This window comes from Pristiophorus japonicus, chromosome 23 (genome assembly GCF_044704955.1).
Source record: "Pristiophorus japonicus isolate sPriJap1 chromosome 23, sPriJap1.hap1, whole genome shotgun sequence".
In the NCBI taxonomy this organism is placed as follows: domain Eukaryota; kingdom Metazoa; phylum Chordata; class Chondrichthyes; family Pristiophoridae; genus Pristiophorus; species Pristiophorus japonicus.
Window position 1 is genome coordinate 22,476,496 of NC_091999.1, and position 16,774 is coordinate 22,493,269.

At 44.2% G+C, this 16,774-nt stretch overlaps 13 non-coding genes across 13 annotated transcripts; all 13 read left to right on the plus strand.

Annotated features, from left to right (window-relative positions):
• Window positions 1–1,943: 1,943 nt before the first annotated feature.
• trnas-aga (transfer RNA serine (anticodon AGA)) lies at window positions 1,944–2,024 on the plus strand. The gene has a single exon. It is a non-coding gene; the product is annotated as a tRNA-Ser (tRNA).
• Window positions 2,025–3,606: 1,582 nt separating this feature from the next.
• Window positions 3,607–3,678, plus strand: trnad-guc (transfer RNA aspartic acid (anticodon GUC)). Its single transcript has one exon. It is a non-coding gene; the product is annotated as a tRNA-Asp (tRNA).
• Window positions 3,679–5,558: 1,880 nt separating this feature from the next.
• Window positions 5,559–5,630, plus strand: trnad-guc (transfer RNA aspartic acid (anticodon GUC)). The gene has a single exon. It is a non-coding gene; the product is annotated as a tRNA-Asp (tRNA).
• A 219-nt stretch (window positions 5,631–5,849) lies between these two features.
• On the plus strand, window positions 5,850–5,930 carry trnas-aga (transfer RNA serine (anticodon AGA)). Its single transcript has one exon. It is a non-coding gene; the product is annotated as a tRNA-Ser (tRNA).
• Window positions 5,931–7,512: 1,582 nt separating this feature from the next.
• Window positions 7,513–7,584, plus strand: trnad-guc (transfer RNA aspartic acid (anticodon GUC)). Its single transcript has one exon. It is a non-coding gene; the product is annotated as a tRNA-Asp (tRNA).
• Window positions 7,585–7,804: 220 nt separating this feature from the next.
• On the plus strand, window positions 7,805–7,885 carry trnas-aga (transfer RNA serine (anticodon AGA)). The gene has a single exon. It is a non-coding gene; the product is annotated as a tRNA-Ser (tRNA).
• A 1,582-nt stretch (window positions 7,886–9,467) lies between these two features.
• Window positions 9,468–9,539, plus strand: trnad-guc (transfer RNA aspartic acid (anticodon GUC)). The gene has a single exon. It is a non-coding gene; the product is annotated as a tRNA-Asp (tRNA).
• A 1,882-nt stretch (window positions 9,540–11,421) lies between these two features.
• On the plus strand, window positions 11,422–11,493 carry trnad-guc (transfer RNA aspartic acid (anticodon GUC)). The gene has a single exon. It is a non-coding gene; the product is annotated as a tRNA-Asp (tRNA).
• Window positions 11,494–11,713: 220 nt separating this feature from the next.
• On the plus strand, window positions 11,714–11,794 carry trnas-aga (transfer RNA serine (anticodon AGA)). Its single transcript has one exon. It is a non-coding gene; the product is annotated as a tRNA-Ser (tRNA).
• A 1,582-nt stretch (window positions 11,795–13,376) lies between these two features.
• trnad-guc (transfer RNA aspartic acid (anticodon GUC)) lies at window positions 13,377–13,448 on the plus strand. The gene has a single exon. It is a non-coding gene; the product is annotated as a tRNA-Asp (tRNA).
• A 220-nt stretch (window positions 13,449–13,668) lies between these two features.
• trnaa-agc (transfer RNA alanine (anticodon AGC)) lies at window positions 13,669–13,749 on the plus strand. Its single transcript has one exon. It is a non-coding gene; the product is annotated as a tRNA-Ala (tRNA).
• A 1,580-nt stretch (window positions 13,750–15,329) lies between these two features.
• On the plus strand, window positions 15,330–15,401 carry trnad-guc (transfer RNA aspartic acid (anticodon GUC)). Its single transcript has one exon. It is a non-coding gene; the product is annotated as a tRNA-Asp (tRNA).
• Window positions 15,402–15,621: 220 nt separating this feature from the next.
• trnas-aga (transfer RNA serine (anticodon AGA)) lies at window positions 15,622–15,702 on the plus strand. The gene has a single exon. It is a non-coding gene; the product is annotated as a tRNA-Ser (tRNA).
• Window positions 15,703–16,774: the final 1,072 nt, after the last annotated feature.

The following is a 16,774-nucleotide window of genomic DNA, read 5'->3' on the forward strand; positions in this document are numbered from 1 at the left end:
CGAGTGGTTAATGCGATGGACTAGAAATCCATTGGGTTATCCCGCTCAGGTTCGAATCCTGCCGACTACGATTCTCAGCATTTTTCATTCCATTTCACAATTTAACCGGTTCTCTGCCAAACTGATCCTGAGATAGATGGAATAACGTCCCACACCTTTCAACTTTGACATTTTTTTCTCATTTTTATTAATCTGCAATATTCACGATACATCCGTTTCAAAAATCGCAAACATCAGTCAAAATTGCGACAGTGATTCAGCCTGTCTATCCCTTGAGATGTCTGAGGCATCTGTGCATGCCCGTTGGTGCGTGCAAATTTATGCTTATGTGTGTGTGGGTCTCTGTGTCTGTCTATCTATTTATATGTCTCTGTGTATGTGCAACTGTCACTGGAAATCATCACCATGAATTTGGTATGTCCTGGAACTTATAAAAGCGACTTGGGGAAAATAATACGGTTGTGAACTTTTGTATCGGCTTTGGTTCAGTGGTCGCATTCTCGACTGAATCGGGAGTTTGTCTGTTCAAGTCGCACTCCTGAGACTTGAGCATATCATCTTGGCTAACACTCAAGTGCAGCACTTGGGGAATTATGTAATGTTGAAGCTGTTGACTTTCGGATGAAATGTTAAATTGAAGCTCCGTCTGCACGCTCGGGTGGATATGAAAGTTTCCAGTGCATTACTCGAAAAAGAATAGGAGAGTTGCCCCCGTGTCAATATTACGAAAAATGTTCGTAAATGCTCACTGAAAGCCGATGTGCATGTGTTTGTATGTGGGGTTGGGGTTGAAGCCCAGATTCTCACAGAGACAGAATCCAGGTTCTCACAGGACCAGAATAGCCGAGTGGTTGAGGCGTTGGCCTTAAAACTCAATGGGATTGTCCCGCGTGGGTTCGTCCCCCACTCCTGGTGTCTCTTTAATTTAACACGGATTTCCTCCCATTCTGATCAGTGAGACCGGATTTTCATCGGTTGAATCAGCAATTTTCTGTAACAATGTGACACTCTGAACCGATAATGAAATGAAATTGTGAAATGTATCCGTGTCGCTCGGTTTCTGCCTCTCTCTCTCTCTTCAGAGAGTTTTGTATGTTTGAGTCTTTGTCTCTCTCAGTCTGACTCACTCTGTCTGTCCCTGTTTCTCTGTTTGTCTTTGTCTCTCAATCTGTCTCTTTCTCACGGTGCCACGTCTGGTCCAATGGGATTCTCTCTGACTCTTTGTGTGACTGGCTCTCTCTTTCCCATCATTTCGGTCTGTCATGTCTTTGCTTGTCTCTGTTAGTCCCTGCCTGTAAGCTGAGAAGTATTTCCATCATTTTCTGTTTTAGTCTCTATCGCTCTCTCTCTATCTGTCTCTCTCCTTGTCACTGTCTTTATCATTGTCTTTCTCTCACTCTTTCCCTCTCTCTCTTAATAGATCACACACACACATCTCTGTATATGTATATATTTGAGTCTTTTTCTCACTCAGTCTGCCTCTCCTTCTCAGTCTCACACTTTCTGTCTCTCGTTGTCTCTATCTCGCTGTCTGTCTCTCCCTGTTTGTCGGTTTGTCTCTGTCTCTCAATGTGTCTGTCGACTTCTCCTGGTGTCCACTTCTGTTCACAGTGACTCGATTCCTGCTCTGACAGAACTGGTACCCGTCAGTTCCTCGTTAGTATAGTGGTGAGTATCGCCACCTGTCACGCGGGAGACCGGGGTTCAATTCCCCGACGGGGAGGCAGTTGTTTCAAGATGTCGAATTTTACTTCTGTTTCTTGGAAGAGATGCATGTTAAAAAGTTCCAGAGCAATATGGAACTGTCAAAAAAACAGGTGGATGAGATTGTCTCGTCCAGATTTTTAGCCAATGTAGAATTTTTCAGGAGTCTTTGGCCGTCTGCTGCACAGAGATGGATGACTGAGTTTTTTCTGAGTAAAGTTTAAAAAGGCAGCGACACAGTAGTCGTGGCTGAGTGGTTAAGGCGATGGACTAGAAATCCATTGGGTTATCCCGCGCAGGTTCGAATCCTGCCGACTACGATTCTCAGCATTTTTCATTCCATTTCACAATTTAACCGGTTCTCTGCCAAACTGATCCTGAGATAGATGGAATAACGTCCCACACCTTTCAACTTTGACATTTTTTTCTCATTTTTATTAATCTGCAATATTCACGATACATCCGTTTCAAAAATCGCAAACATCAGTCAAAGTTGCGACAGTGATTCAGCCTATCTATCCCTCGAGATGTCTGAGGCATCTGTGCATGCCTGTTGGTGCGTGCAAATTTTTGGTTATATGTGTGTGGGTCTCTGTGTCTGTCTATCTATTTATATGTCTCTGTGTATGTGCAACTGTCACGGGAAATCATCACCATGAATTTGGTATGTCCTGGAACTTATAAAAACGACTTGGGGAAAATAATACGGTTGTGAACTTTTGTATCGGCTTTGGTTCAGTGGCCGCATTCTCGACTGAATCGGGAGTTTGTCTGTTCAAGTCGCACTCCTGAGACTTGAGCATATCATCTTGGCGAACACTCAAGTGCAGCACTTGGGGAATTTTGCAATGTTGAAGCTGTTGACTTTCGGATGAAATGTTGAATTGAAGCTCCGTCTGCAGCCTCGGGTGGATATGAAAGTTTCCAGTGCATTACTCGAAAAAGAATAGGAGAGTTGCCCCCGTGTCAATATTACTAAAAATGTTCGTAAATGCTCACTGAAAGCCGATGTGCATGTGTTTGTATGTGGGGTTGGGGTTGAAGCCCAGATTCTCACAGAGACAGAATCCAGGTCCTCACAGGACCAGAATAGCCGAGTGGTTGAGGCGTTGGCCTTAAAACTCAATGGGTTTGTCCCGCGTGGATTCGTCCCCCACTCCTGGTGTCTCTTTAATTTAACACGGATTTCCTCCCATTCTGATCAGTGAGACCGGATTTTCATCGGTTGAATCAGCAATTTTCTGTAACAACGTGACACTCTGAACCGATAATGAAATGAAATTGCGAAATGTATCTGTGTCGCTCGGTTTCTGCCTCTCTCTCTCTCTTCTGAGAGTTTTGTATGTTTGAGTCTTTGTCTCTCTCAGTCTGACTCACTCTGTCTGTCCCTGTTTCTCTGTTTGTCTTTGTCTCTCAATCTGTCTCTTTCTCACGGTGCCACGTCTGTTCCAATGGGATTCTCTCTGACTGTTTGTCTGACTGGCTCTCTCTTTCCCATAATTTCGGTCTGTCCATGTCTTTGCCTGTCTCTGTTATTCCCTGCCTGTAAGCTGAGAAGTATTTCCATCATTTTCTGTTTTAGTCTCTATCGCTCTCTCTCTATCTCTCTCTCTTCGCGTCACTGTCTTTATCATTGTCTTTCTCTCACTCTTTCCCTCTCTCTCTTAATAGATCACACACACACATCTCTGTATATGTATATATTTGAGTCTTTTTCTCACTCAGTCTGCCTCTCCTTCTCAGTCTCACACTTTCTGTCTCTCGTTGTCTCTATCTCGCTGTCTGTCTCTCCCTGTTTGTCGGTTTGTCTCTGTCTCTCAATTTGTCTGTCGACTTCTCCTGGTGTCCAGTTCTGTTCACAGTGACTCGATTCCTGCTCTGACAGAACTGGTACCCGTCAGTTCCTCGTTAGTATAGTGGTGAGTATCCCCGCCTGTCACGCGGGAGACCGGGGTTCAATTCCCCGACGGGGAGGCAGTTGTTTCAAGATGTCGAATTTTACTTCTGTTTCTTGGAAGAGATGCATATTAAAAAGTTCCAGAGCAACATGGAACTGTCAAAAAAACAGGTGGATGAGATTGTCGCGTCCAGATTTTTAGCAAATGGAGAATTTTTCAGGAGTCTTTGGCCGTCTGCTGCACAGAGATGGATGACTGAGTTTTTTCTGAGTAAAGTTTAAAAAGGCAGCGACACAGTAGTCGTGGCCGAGTGGTTAATGCGATGGACTAGAAATCCATTGGGTTATCCCGCTCAGGTTCGAATCCTGCCGACTACGATTCTCAGCATTTTTCATTCCATTTCACAATTTAACCGGTTCTCTGCCAAACTGATCCTGAGATAGATGGAATAACGTCCCACACCTTTCAACTTTGACATTTTTTTCTCATTCTTATTAATCTGCAATATTCACGATACATCCGTTTCAAAAATCGCAAACATCAGTCAAAATTGCGACAGTGATTCAGCCTGTCTATCCCTTGAGATGTCTGAGGCATCTGTGCATGCCCGTTGGTGCGTGCAAATTTATGGTTATGTGTGTGTGGGTCTCTGTGTCTGTCTATCTATTTATATGTCTCTGTGTATGTGCAACTGTCACTGGAAATCATCACCATGAATTTGGTATGTCCTGGAACTTATAAAAACGACTTGGGGAAAATAATACGGTTGTGAACTTTTGTATCGGCTTTGGTTCAGTGGTCGCATTCTCGACTGAATCGGGAGTTTGGGTGTTCAAGTCGCACTCCTGAGACTTGAGCATATCATCTTGGCTAACACTCAAGTGCAGCACTTGGGGAATTATGTAATGTTGAAGCTGTTGACTTTCGGATGAAATGTTAAATTGAAGCTCCGTCTGCACGCTCGGGTGGATATGAAAGTTTCCAGTGCATTACTCGAAAAAGAATAGGAGAGTTGCCCCCGTGTCAATATTACGAAAAATGTTCGTCAATGCTCACTGAAAGCCGATGTGCATGTGTTTGTATGTGGGGTTGGGGTTGAAGCCCAGATTCTCACAGAGACAGAATCCAGGTTCTCACAGGACCAGAATAGCCGAGTGGTTGAGGCGTTGGCCTTAAAACTCAATGGGATTGTCCCGCGTGGGTTCGTCCCCCACTCCTGGTGTCTCTTTAATTTAACACGGATTTCCTCCCATTCTGATCAGTGAGACCGGATTTTCATCGGTTGAATCAGCAATTTTCTGTAACAATGTGACACTCTGAACCGATAATGAAATGAAATTGTGAAATGTATCTATGTCGCTCGGTTTCTGCCTCTCTCTCTCTCTTCAGAGAGTTTTGTATGTTTGAGTCTTTGTCTCTCTCAGTCTGACTCACTCTGTCTGTCCCTGTTTCTCTGTTTGTCTTTGTCTCTCAATCTGTCTCTTTCTCACGGTGCCACGTCTGGTCCAATGGGATTCTCTCTGACTCTTTGTGTGACTGGCTCTCTCTTTCCCATCATTTCGGTCTGTCATGTCTTTGCTTGTCTCTGTTAGTCCCTGCCTGTAAGCTGAGAAGTATTTCCATCATTTTCTGTTTTAGTCTCTATCGCTCTCTCTCTTTCTGTCTCTCTCCTTGTCACTGTCTTTATCATTGTCTTTCTCTCACTCTTTCCCTCTCTCTCTTAATAGATCACACACACACATCTCTGTATATGTATATATTTGAGTTTTTCTCACTCAGTCTGCCACTCCTTCTCAGTCTCACACTTTCTGTCTCTCGTTGTCTCTATCTCGCTGTCTGTCTCTCCCTGTTTGTCGGTTTGTCTCTGTCTCTCAATGTGTCTGTCGACTTCTCCTGGTGTCCAGTTCTGTTCACAGTGACTCGATTCCTGCTCTGACAGAACTGGTACCCGTCAGTTCCTCGTTAGTATAGTGGTGAGTATCCCCACCTGTCACGCGGGAGACCGGGGTTCAATTCCCCGACGGGGAGGCAGTTGTTTCAAGATGTCGAATTTTACTTCTGTTTCTTGGAAGAGATGCATATTAAAAAGTTCCAGAGCAATATGGAACTGTAAAAATACAGGTAGAGGAGATTGCTTCGTCCAGATTTTCAGCAAACGGAGAATTTTTCAGAAGTCTTTGGCCGTCTGCTGCACAGAGATGGATGACTGAGTTTTTTCTGAGTAAAGTTTAAAAAGGCAGCGACACAGTAGTCGTGGCTGAGTGGTTAAGGCGATGGACTAGAAATCCATTGGGTTATCCCGCGCAGGTTCGAATCCTGCCGACTACGATTCTCAGCATTTTTCATTCCATTTCACAATTTAACCGGTTCTCTGCCAAACTGATCCTGAGATAGATGGAATAACGTCCCACACCTTTCAACTTTGACATTTTTTTCTCATTTTTATTAATCTGCAATATTCACGATACATCCGTTTCAAAAATCGCAAACATCAGTCAAAGTTGCGACAGTGATTCAGCCTATCTATCCCTCGAGATGTCTGAGGCATCTGTGCATGCCTGTTGGTGCGTGCAAATTTTTGGTTATATGTGTGTGGGTCTCTGTGTCTGTCTATCTATTTATATGTCTCTGTGTATGTGCAACTGTCACGGGAAATCATCACCATGAATTTGGTATGTCCTGGAACTTATAAAAACGACTTGGGGAAAATAATACGGTTGTGAACTTTTGTATCGGCTTTGGTTCAGTGGCCGCATTCTCGACTGAATCGGGAGTTTGTCTGTTCAAGTCGCACTCCTGAGACTTGAGCATATCATCTTGGCGAACACTCAAGTGTAGCACTTGGGGAATTTTGCAATGTTGAAGCTGTTGACTTTCGGATGAAATGTTGAATTGAAGCTCCGTCTGCACCCTCGGGTGGATATGAAAGTTTCCAGTGCATTACTCGAAAAAGAATAGGAGAGTTGCCCCCGTGTCAATATTACTAAAAATGTTCGTAAATGCTCACTGAAAGCCGATGTGCATGTGTTTGTCTGTGGGGTTGGGGTTGAAGCCCAGATTCTCACAGAGACAGAATCCAGGTCCTCACAGGACCAGAATAGCCGAGTGGTTGAGGCGTTGGCCTTAAAACTCAATGGGTTTGTCCCGCGTGGATTCGTCCCCCACTCCTGGTGTCTCTTTAATTTAACACGGATTTCCTCCCATTCTGATCAGTGAGACCGGATTTTCATCGGTTGAATCAGCAATTTTCTGTAACAACGTGACACTCTGAACCGATAATGAAATGAAATTGCGAAATGTATCTGTGTCGCTCGGTTTCTGCCTCTCTCTCTCTCTTCAGAGAGTTTTGTATGTTTGAGTCTTTGTCTCTCTCAGTCTGACTCACTCTGTCTGTCCCTGTTTCTCTGTTTGTCTTTGTCTCTCAATCTGTCTCTTTCTCACGGTGCCACGTCTGTTCCAATGGGATTCTCTCTGACTGTTTGTCTGACTGGCTCTCTCTTTCCCATCATTTCGGTCTGTCCATGTCTTTGCCTGTCTCTGTTATTCCCTGCCTGTAAGCTGAGAAGTATTTCCATCATTTTCTGTTTTAGTCTCTATCGCTCTCTCTCTATCTCTCTCTCTTCGCGTCACTGTCTTTATCATTGTCTTTCTCTCACTCTTTCCCTCTCTCTCTTAATAGATCACACACACACATCTCTGTATATGTATATATTTGAGTCTTTTTCTCACTCAGTCTGCCTCTCCTTCTCAGTCTCACACTTTCTGTCTCTCGTTGTCTCTATCTCGCTGTCTGTCTCTCCCTGTTTGTCGGTTTGTCTCTGTCTCTCAATTTGTCTGTCGACTTCTCCTGGTGTCCAGTTCTGTTCACAGTGACTCGATTCCTGCTCTGACAGAACTGGCACCCGTCAGTTCCTCGTTAGTATAGTGGTGAGTATCCCCGCCTGTCACGCGGGAGACCGGGGTTCAATTCCCCGACGGGGAGGCAGTTGTTTCAAGATGTCGAATTTTACTTCTGTTTCTTGGAAGAGATGCATATTAAAAAGTTCCAGAGCAACATGGAACTGTCAAAAAAACAGGTGGATGAGATTGTCTCGTCCAGATTTTTAGCAAATGGAGAATTTTTCAGGAGTCTTTGGCCGTCTGCTGCACAGAGATGGATGACTGAGTTTTTTCTGAGTAAAGTTTAAAAAGGCAGCGACACAGTAGTCGTGGCTGAGTGGTTAAGGCGATGGACTAGAAATCCATTGGGTTATCCTGCGCAGGTTCGAATCCTGCCGACTACGATTCTCAGCATTTTTCATTCCATTTCACAATTTAACCGGTTCTCTGCCAAACTGATCCTGAGATAGATGGAATAACGTCCCACACCTTTCAACTTTGACATTTTTTTCTCATTTTTATTAATCTGCAATATTCACGATACATCCGTTTCAAAAATCGCAAACATCAGTCAAAGTTGCGACAGTGATTCAGCCTATCTATCCCTCGAGATGTCTGAGGCATCTGTGCATGCCTGTTGGTGCGTGCAAATTTTTGGTTATATGTGTGTGGGTCTCTGTGTCTGTCTATCTATTTATATGTCTCTGTGTATGTGCAACTGTCACGGGAAATCATCACCATGAATTTGGTATGTCCTGGAACTTATAAAAACGACTTGGGGAAAATAATACGGTTGTGAACTTTTGTATCGGCTTTGGTTCAGTGGCCGCATTCTCGACTGAATCGGGAGTTTGTCTGTTCAAGTCGCACTCCTGAGACTTGAGCATATCATCTTGGCGAACACTCAAGTGCAGCACTTGGGGAATTTTGCAATGTTGAAGCTGTTGACTTTCGGATGAAATGTTGAATTGAAGCTCCGTCTGCACCCTCGGGTGGATATGAAAGTTTCCAGTGCATTACTCGAAAAAGAATAGGAGAGTTGCCCCCGTGTCAATATTACTAAAAATGTTCGTAAATGCTCACTGAAAGCCGATGTGCATGTGTTTGTATGTGGGGTTGGGGTTGAAGCCCAGATTCTCACAGAGACAGAATCCAGGTCCTCACAGGACCAGAATAGCCGAGTGGTTGAGGCGTTGGCCTTAAAACTCAATGGGTTTGTCCCGCGTGGATTCGTCCCCCACTCCTGGTGTCTCTTTAATTTAACACGGATTTCCTCCCATTCTGATCAGTGAGACCGGATTTTCATCGGTTGAATCAGCAATTTTCTGTAACAACGTGACACTCTGAACCGATAATGAAATGAAATTGCGAAATGTATCTGTGTCGCTCGGTTTCTGCCTCTCTCTCTCTCTTCAGAGAGTTTTGTATGTTTGAGTCTTTGTCTCTCTCAGTCTGACTCACTCTGTCTGTCCCTGTTTCTCTGTTTGTCTTTGTCTCTCAATCTGTCTCTTTCTCACGGTGCCACGTCTGTTCCAATGGGATTCTCTCTGACTGTTTGTCTGACTGGCTCTCTCTTTCCCATCATTTCGGTCTGTCCATGTCTTTGCCTGTCTCTGTTATTCCCTGCCTGTAAGCTGAGAAGTATTTCCATCATTTTCTGTTTTAGTCTCTATCGCTCTCTCTCTATCTCTCTCTCTTCGCGTCACTGTCTTTATCATTGTCTTTCTCTCACTCTTTCCCTCTCTCTCTTAATAGATCACACACACACATCTCTGTATATGTATATATTTGAGTCTTTTTCTCACTCAGTCTGCCTCTCCTTCTCAGTCTCACACTTTCTGTCTCTCGTTGTCTCTATCTCGCTGTCTGTCTCTCCCTGTTTGTCGGTTTGTCTCTGTCTCTCAATTTGTCTGTCGACTTCTCCTGGTGTCCAGTTCTGTTCACAGTGACTCGATTCCTGCTCTGACAGAACTGGCACCCGTCAGTTCCTCGTTAGTATAGTGGTGAGTATCCCCGCCTGTCACGCGGGAGACCGGGGTTCAATTCCCCGACGGGGAGGCAGTTGTTTCAAGATGTCGAATTTTACTTCTGTTTCTTGGAAGAGATGCGTATTAAAAAGTTCCAGAGCAACATGGAACTGTCAAAAAAACAGGTGGATGAGATTGTCTCGTCCAGATTTTTAGCAAATGGGGAATTTTTCAGGAGTCTTTGGCCGTCTGCTGCACAGAGATGGATGACTGAGTTTTTTCTGAGTAAAGTTTAAAAAGGCAGCGACACAGTAGTCGTGGCCGAGGTGTTAATGCGATGGACTAGAAATCCATTGGGTTATCCCGCTCAGGTTCGAATCCTGCCGACTACGATTCTCAGCATTTTTCATTCCATTTCACAATTTAACCGGTTCTCTGCCAAACTGATCCTGAGATAGATGGAATAACGTCCCACACCTTTCAACTTTGACATTTTTTTCTCATTTTTATTAATCTGCAATATTCACGATACATCCGTTTCAAAAATCGCAAACATCAGTCAAAATTGCGACAGTGATTCAGCCTGTCTATCCCTTGAGATGTCTGAGGCATCTGTGCATGCCCGTTGGTGCGTGCAAATTTTTGGTTATGTGTGTGTGGGTCTCTGTGTCTGTCTATCTATTTATATGTCTCTGTGTATGTGCAACTGTCACTGGAAATCATCACCATGAATTTGGTATGTCCTGGAACTTATAAAAACGACTTGGGGAAAATAATACGGTTGTGAACTTTTGTATCGGCTTTGGTTCAGTGGTCGCATTCTCGACTGAATCGGGAGTTTGTCTGTTCAAGTCGCACTCCTGAGACTTGAGCATATCATCTTGGCTAACACTCAAGTGCAGCACTTGGGGAATTATGTAATGTTGAAGCTGTTGACTTTCGGATGAAATGTTAAATTGAAGCTCCGTCTGCACGCTCGGGTGGATGTGAAAGTTTCCAGTGCATTACTCGAAAAAGAATAGGAGAGTTGCCCCCGTGTCAATATTACGAAAAATGTTCGTAAATGCTCACTGAAAGCCGATGTGCATGTGTTTGTATGTGGGGTTGGGGTTGAAGCCCAGATTCTCACAGAGACAGAATCCAGGTTCTCACAGGACCAGAATAGCCGAGTGGTTGAGGCGTTGGCCTTAAAACTCAATGGGATTGTCCCGCGTGGGTTCGTCCCCCACTCCTGGTATCTCTTTAATTTAACACGGATTTCCTCCCATTCTGATCAGTGAGACCGGATTTTCATCGGTTGAATCAGCAATTTTCTGTAACAATGTGACACTCTGAACCGATAATGAAATGAAATTGTGAAATGTATCTGTGTCGCTCGGTTTCTGCCTCTCTCTCTGTCTTCAGAGAGTTTTGTATGTTTGAGTCTTTGTCTCTCTCAGTCTGACTCACTCTGTCTGTCCCTGTTTCTCTGTTTGTCTTTGTCTCTCAATCTGTCTCTTTCTCACGGTGCCACGTCTGGTCCAATGGGATTCTCTCTGACTCTTTGTGTGACTGGCTCTCTCTTTCCCATCATTTCGGTCTGTCATGTCTTTGCTTGTCTCTGTTAGTCCCTGCCTGTAAGCTGAGAAGTATTTCCATCATTTTCTGTTTTAGTCTCTATCGCTCTCTCTCTATCTGTCTCTCTCCTTGTCACTGTCTTTATCATTGTCTTTCTCTCACTCTTTCCCTCTCTCTCTTAATAGATCACACACACACATCTCTGTATATGTATATATTTGAGTCTTTTTCTCACTCAGTCTGCCTCTCCTTCTCAGTCTCACACTTTCTGTCTCTCGTTGTCTCTATCTCGCTGTCTGTCTCTCCCTGTTTGTCGGTTTGTCTCTGTCTCTCAATTTGTCTGTCGACTTCTCCTGGTGTCCAGTTCTGTTCACAGTGACTCGATTCCTGCTCTGACAGAACTGGTACCCGTCAGTTCCTCGTTAGTATAGTGGTGAGTATCCCCGCCTGTCACGCGGGAGACCGGGGTTCAATTCCCCGATGGGGAGGCAGTTGTTTCAAGATGTCGAATTTTACTTCTGTTTCTTGGAAGAGATGCATATTAAAAAGTTCCAGAGCAACATGGAACTGTCAAAAAAACAGGTGGATGAGATTGTCTCGTCCAGATTTTTAGCAAATGGAGAATTTTTCAGGAGTCTTTGGCCGTCTGCTGCACAGAGATGGATGACTGAGTTTTTTCTGAGTAAAGTTTAAAAAGGCAGCGACACAGTAGTCGTGGCTGAGTGGTTAAGGCGATGGACTAGAAATCCATTGGGTTATCCCGCGCAGGTTCGAATCCTGCCGACTACGATTCTCAGCATTTTTCATTCCATTTCACAATTTAACCGGTTCTCTGCCAAACTGATCCTGAGATAGATGGAATAACGTCCCACACCTTTCAACTTTGACATTTTTTTCTCATTTTTATTAATCTGCAATATTCACGATACATCCGTTTCAAAAATCGCAAACATCAGTCAAAGTTGCGACAGTGATTCAGCCTATCTATCCCTCGAGATGTCTGAGGCATCTGTGCATGCCTGTTGGTGCGTGCAAATTTTTGGTTATATGTGTGTGGGTCTCTGTGTCTGTCTATCTATTTATATGTCTCTGTGTATGTGCAACTGTCACGGGAAATCATCACCATGAATTTGGTATGTCCTGGAACTTATAAAAACGACTTGGGGAAAATAATACGGTTGTGAACTTTTGTATCGGCTTTGGTTCAGTGGCCGCATTCTCGACTGAATCGGGAGTTTGTCTGTTCAAGTCGCACTCCTGAGACTTGAGCATATCATCTTGGCGAACACTCAAGTGCAGCACTTGGGGAATTTTGCAATGTTGAAGCTGTTGACTTTCGGATGAAATGTTGAATTGAAGCTCCGTCTGCACCCTCGGGTGGATATGAAAGTTTCCAGTGCATTACTCGAAAAAGAATAGGAGAGTTGCCCCCGTGTCAATATTACTAAAAATGTTCGTAAATGCTCACTGAAAGCCGATGTGCATGTGTTTGTATGTGGGGTTGGGGTTGAAGCCCAGATTCTCACAGAGACAGAATCCAGGTCCTCACAGGACCAGAATAGCCGAGTGGTTGAGGCGTTGGCCTTAAAACTCAATGGGTTTGTCCCGCGTGGATTCGTCCCCCACTCCTGGTGTCTCTTTAATTTAACACGGATTTCCTCCCATTCTGATCAGTGAGACCGGATTTTCATCGGTTGAATCAGCAATTTTCTGTAACAACGTGACACTCTGAACCGATAATGAAATGAAATTGCGAAATGTATCTGTGTCGCTCGGTTTCTGCCTCTCTCTCTCTCTTCAGAGAGTTTTGTATGTTTGAGTCTTTGTCTCTCTCAGTCTGACTCACTCTGTCTGTCCCTGTTTCTCTGTTTGTCTTTGTCTCTCAATCTGTCTCTTTCTCACGGTGCCACGTCTGTTCCAATGGGATTCTCTCTGACTGTTTGTCTGACTGGCTCTCTCTTTCCCATCATTTCGGTCTGTCCATGTCTTTGCCTGTCTCTGTTATTCCCTGCCTGTAAGCTGAGAAGTATTTCCATCATTTTCTGTTTTAGTCTCTATCGCTCTCTCTCTATCTCTCTCTCTTCGCGTCACTGTCTTTATCATTGTCTTTCTCTCACTCTTTCCCTCTCTCTCTTAATAGATCACACACACACATCTCTGTATATGTATATATTTGAGTCTTTTTCTCACTCAGTCTGCCTCTCCTTCTCAGTCTCACACTTTCTGTCTCTCGTTGTCTCTATCTCGCTGTCTGTCTCTCCCTGTTTGTCGGTTTGTCTCTGTCTCTCAATTTGTCTGTCGACTTCTCCTGGTGTCCAGTTCTGTTCACAGTGACTCGATTCCTGCTCTGACAGAACTGGTACCCGTCAGTTCCTCGTTAGTATAGTGGTGAGTATCCCCGCCTGTCACGCGGGAGACCGGGGTTCAATTCCCCGACGGGGAGGCAGTTGTTTCAAGATGTCGAATTTTACTTCTGTTTCTTGGAAGAGATGCATATTAAAAAGTTCCAGAGCAACATGGAACTGTCAAAAAAACAGGTGGATGAGATTGTCTCGTCCAGATTTTTAGCAAATGGAGAATTTTTCAGGAGTCTTTGGCCGTCTGCTGCACAGAAATGGATGACTGAGTTTTTTCTGAGTAAAGTTTAAAAAGGCAGCGACACAGTAGTCGTGGCCGAGTGGTTAATGCGATGGACTAGCAATCCATTGGGTTATCCCGCTCAGGTTCGAATCCTGCCGACTACGATTCTCAGCATTTTTCATTCCATTTCACAATTTAACCGGTTCTCTGCCAAACTGATCCTGAGATAGATGGAATAACGTCCCACACCTTTCAACTTTGACATTTTTTTCTCATTTTTATTAATCTGCAATATTCACGATACATCCGTTTCAAAAATCGCAAACATCAGTCAAAATTGCGACAGTGATTCAGCCTGTCTATCCCTTGAGATGTCTGAGGCATCTGTGCATGCCCGTTGGTGCGTGCAAATTTATGGTTATGTGTGTGTGGGTCTCTGTGTCTGTCTATCTATTTATATGTCTCTGTGTATGTGCAACTGTCACTGGAAATCATCACCATGAATTTGGTATGTCCTGGAACTTATAAAAACGACTTGGGGAAAATAATACGGTTGTGAACTTTTGTATCGGCTTTGGTTCAGTGGTCGCATTCTCGACTGAATCGGGAGTTTGTCTGTTCAAGTCGCACTCCTGAGACTTGAGCATATCATCTTGGCTAACACTCAAGTGCAGCACTTGGGGAATTATGTAATGTTGAAGCTGTTGACTTTCGGATGAAATGTTAAATTGAAGCTCCGTCTGCACGCTCGGGTGGATGTGAAAGTTTCCAGTGCATTACTCGAAAAAGAATAGGAGAGTTGCCCCCGTGTCAATATTACGAAAAATGTTCGTAAATGCTCACTGAAAGCCGATGTGCATGTGTTTGTATGTGGGGTTGGGGTTGAAGCCCAGATTCTCACAGAGACAGAATCCAGGTTCTCACAGGACCAGAATAGCCGAGTGGTTGAGGCGTTGGCCTTAAAACTCAATGGGATTGTCCCGCGTGGGTTCGTCCCCCACTCCTGGTATCTCTTTAATTTAACACGGATTTCCTCCCATTCTGATCAGTGAGACCGGATTTTCATCGGTTGAATCAGCAATTTTCTGTAACAATGTGACACTCTGAACCGATAATGAAATGAAATTGTGAATGTATCTGTGTCGCTCGGTTTCTGCCTCTCTCTCTCTCTTCAGAGAGTTTTGTATGTTTGAGTCTTTGTCTCTCTCAGTCTGACTCACTCTGTCTGTCCCTGTTTCTCTGTTTGTCTTTGTCTCTCAATCTGTCTCTTTCTCACGGTGCCACGTCTGGTCCAATGGGATTCTCTCTGACTCTTTGTGTGACTGGCTCTCTCTTTCCCATCATTTCGGTCTGTCATGTCTTTGCTTGTCTCTGTTAGTCCCTGCCTGTAAGCTGAGAAGTATTTCCATCATTTTCTGTTTTAGTCTCTATCGCTCTCTCTCTATCTGTCTCTCTCCTTGTCACTGTCTTTATCATTGTCTTTCTCTCACTCTTTCCCTCTCTCTCTTAATAGATCACACACACACATCTCTGTATATGTATATATTTGAGTCTTTTTCTCACTCAGTCTGCCTCTCCTTCTCAGTCTCACACTTTCTGTCTCTCGTTGTCTCTATCTCGCTGTCTGTCTCTCCCTGTTTGTCGGTTTGTCTCTGTCTCTCAATTTGTCTGTCGACTTCTCCTGGTGTCCAGTTCTGTTCACAGTGACTCGATTCCTGCTCTGACAGAACTGGTACCCGTCAGTTCCTCGTTAGTATAGTGGTGAGTATCCCCGCCTGTCACGCGGGAGACCGGGGTTCAATTCCCCGATGGGGAGGCAGTTGTTTCAAGATGTCGAATTTTACTTCTGTTTCTTGGAAGAGATGCATATTAAAAAGTTCCAGAGCAACATGGAACTGTCAAAAAAACAGGTGGATGAGATTGTCTCGTCCAGATTTTTAGCAAATGGAGAATTTTTCAGGAGTCTTTGGCCGTCTGCTGCACAGAGATGGATGACTGAGTTTTTTCTGAGTAAAGTTTAAAAAGGCAGCGACACAGTAGTCGTGGCTGAGTGGTTAAGGCGATGGACTAGAAATCCATTGGGTTATCCCGCGCAGGTTCGAATCCTGCCGACTACGATTCTCAGCATTTTTCATTCCATTTCACAATTTAACCGGTTCTCTGCCAAACTGATCCTGAGATAGATGGAATAACGTCCCACACCTTTCAACTTTGACATTTTTTTCTCATTTTTATTAATCTGCAATATTCACGATACATCCGTTTCAAAAATCGCAAACATCAGTCAAAGTTGCGACAGTGATTCAGCCTATCTATCCCTCGAGATGTCTGAGGCATCTGTGCATGCCTGTTGGTGCGTGCAAATTTTTGGTTATATGTGTGTGGGTCTCTGTGTCTGTCTATCTATTTATATGTCTCTGTGTATGTGCAACTGTCACGGGAAATCATCACCATGAATTTGGTATGTCCTGGAACTTATAAAAACGACTTGGGGAAAATAATACGGTTGTGAACTTTTGTATCGGCTTTGGTTCAGTGGCCGCATTCTCGACTGAATCGGGAGTTTGTCTGTTCAAGTCGCACTCCTGAGACTTGAGCATATCATCTTGGCGAACACTCAAGTGCAGCACTTGGGGAATTTTGCAATGTTGAAGCTGTTGACTTTCGGATGAAATGTTGAATTGAAGCTCCGTCTGCACCCTCGGGTGGATATGAAAGTTTCCAGTGCATTACTCGAAAAAGAATAGGAGAGTTGCCCCCGTGTCAATATTACTAAAAATGTTCGTAAATGCTCACTGAAAGCCGATGTGCATGTGTTTGTATGTGGGGTTGGGGTTGAAGCCCAGATTCTCACAGAGACAGAATCCAGGTCCTCACAGGACCAGAATAGCCGAGTGGTTGAGGCGTTGGCCTTAAAACTCAATGGGTTTGTCCCGCGTGGATTCGTCCCCCACTCCTGGTGTCTCTTTAATTTAACACGGATTTCCTCCCATTCTGATCAGTGAGACCGGATTTTCATCGGTTGAATCAGCAATTTTCTGTAACAACGTGACACTCTGAACCGATAATGAAATGAAATTGCGAAATGTATCTGTGTCGCTCGGTTTCTGCCTCTCTCTCTCTCTTCAGAGAGTTTTGTATGTTTGAGTCTTTGTCTCTCTCAGTCTGACTCACTCTGTCTGTCCCTGT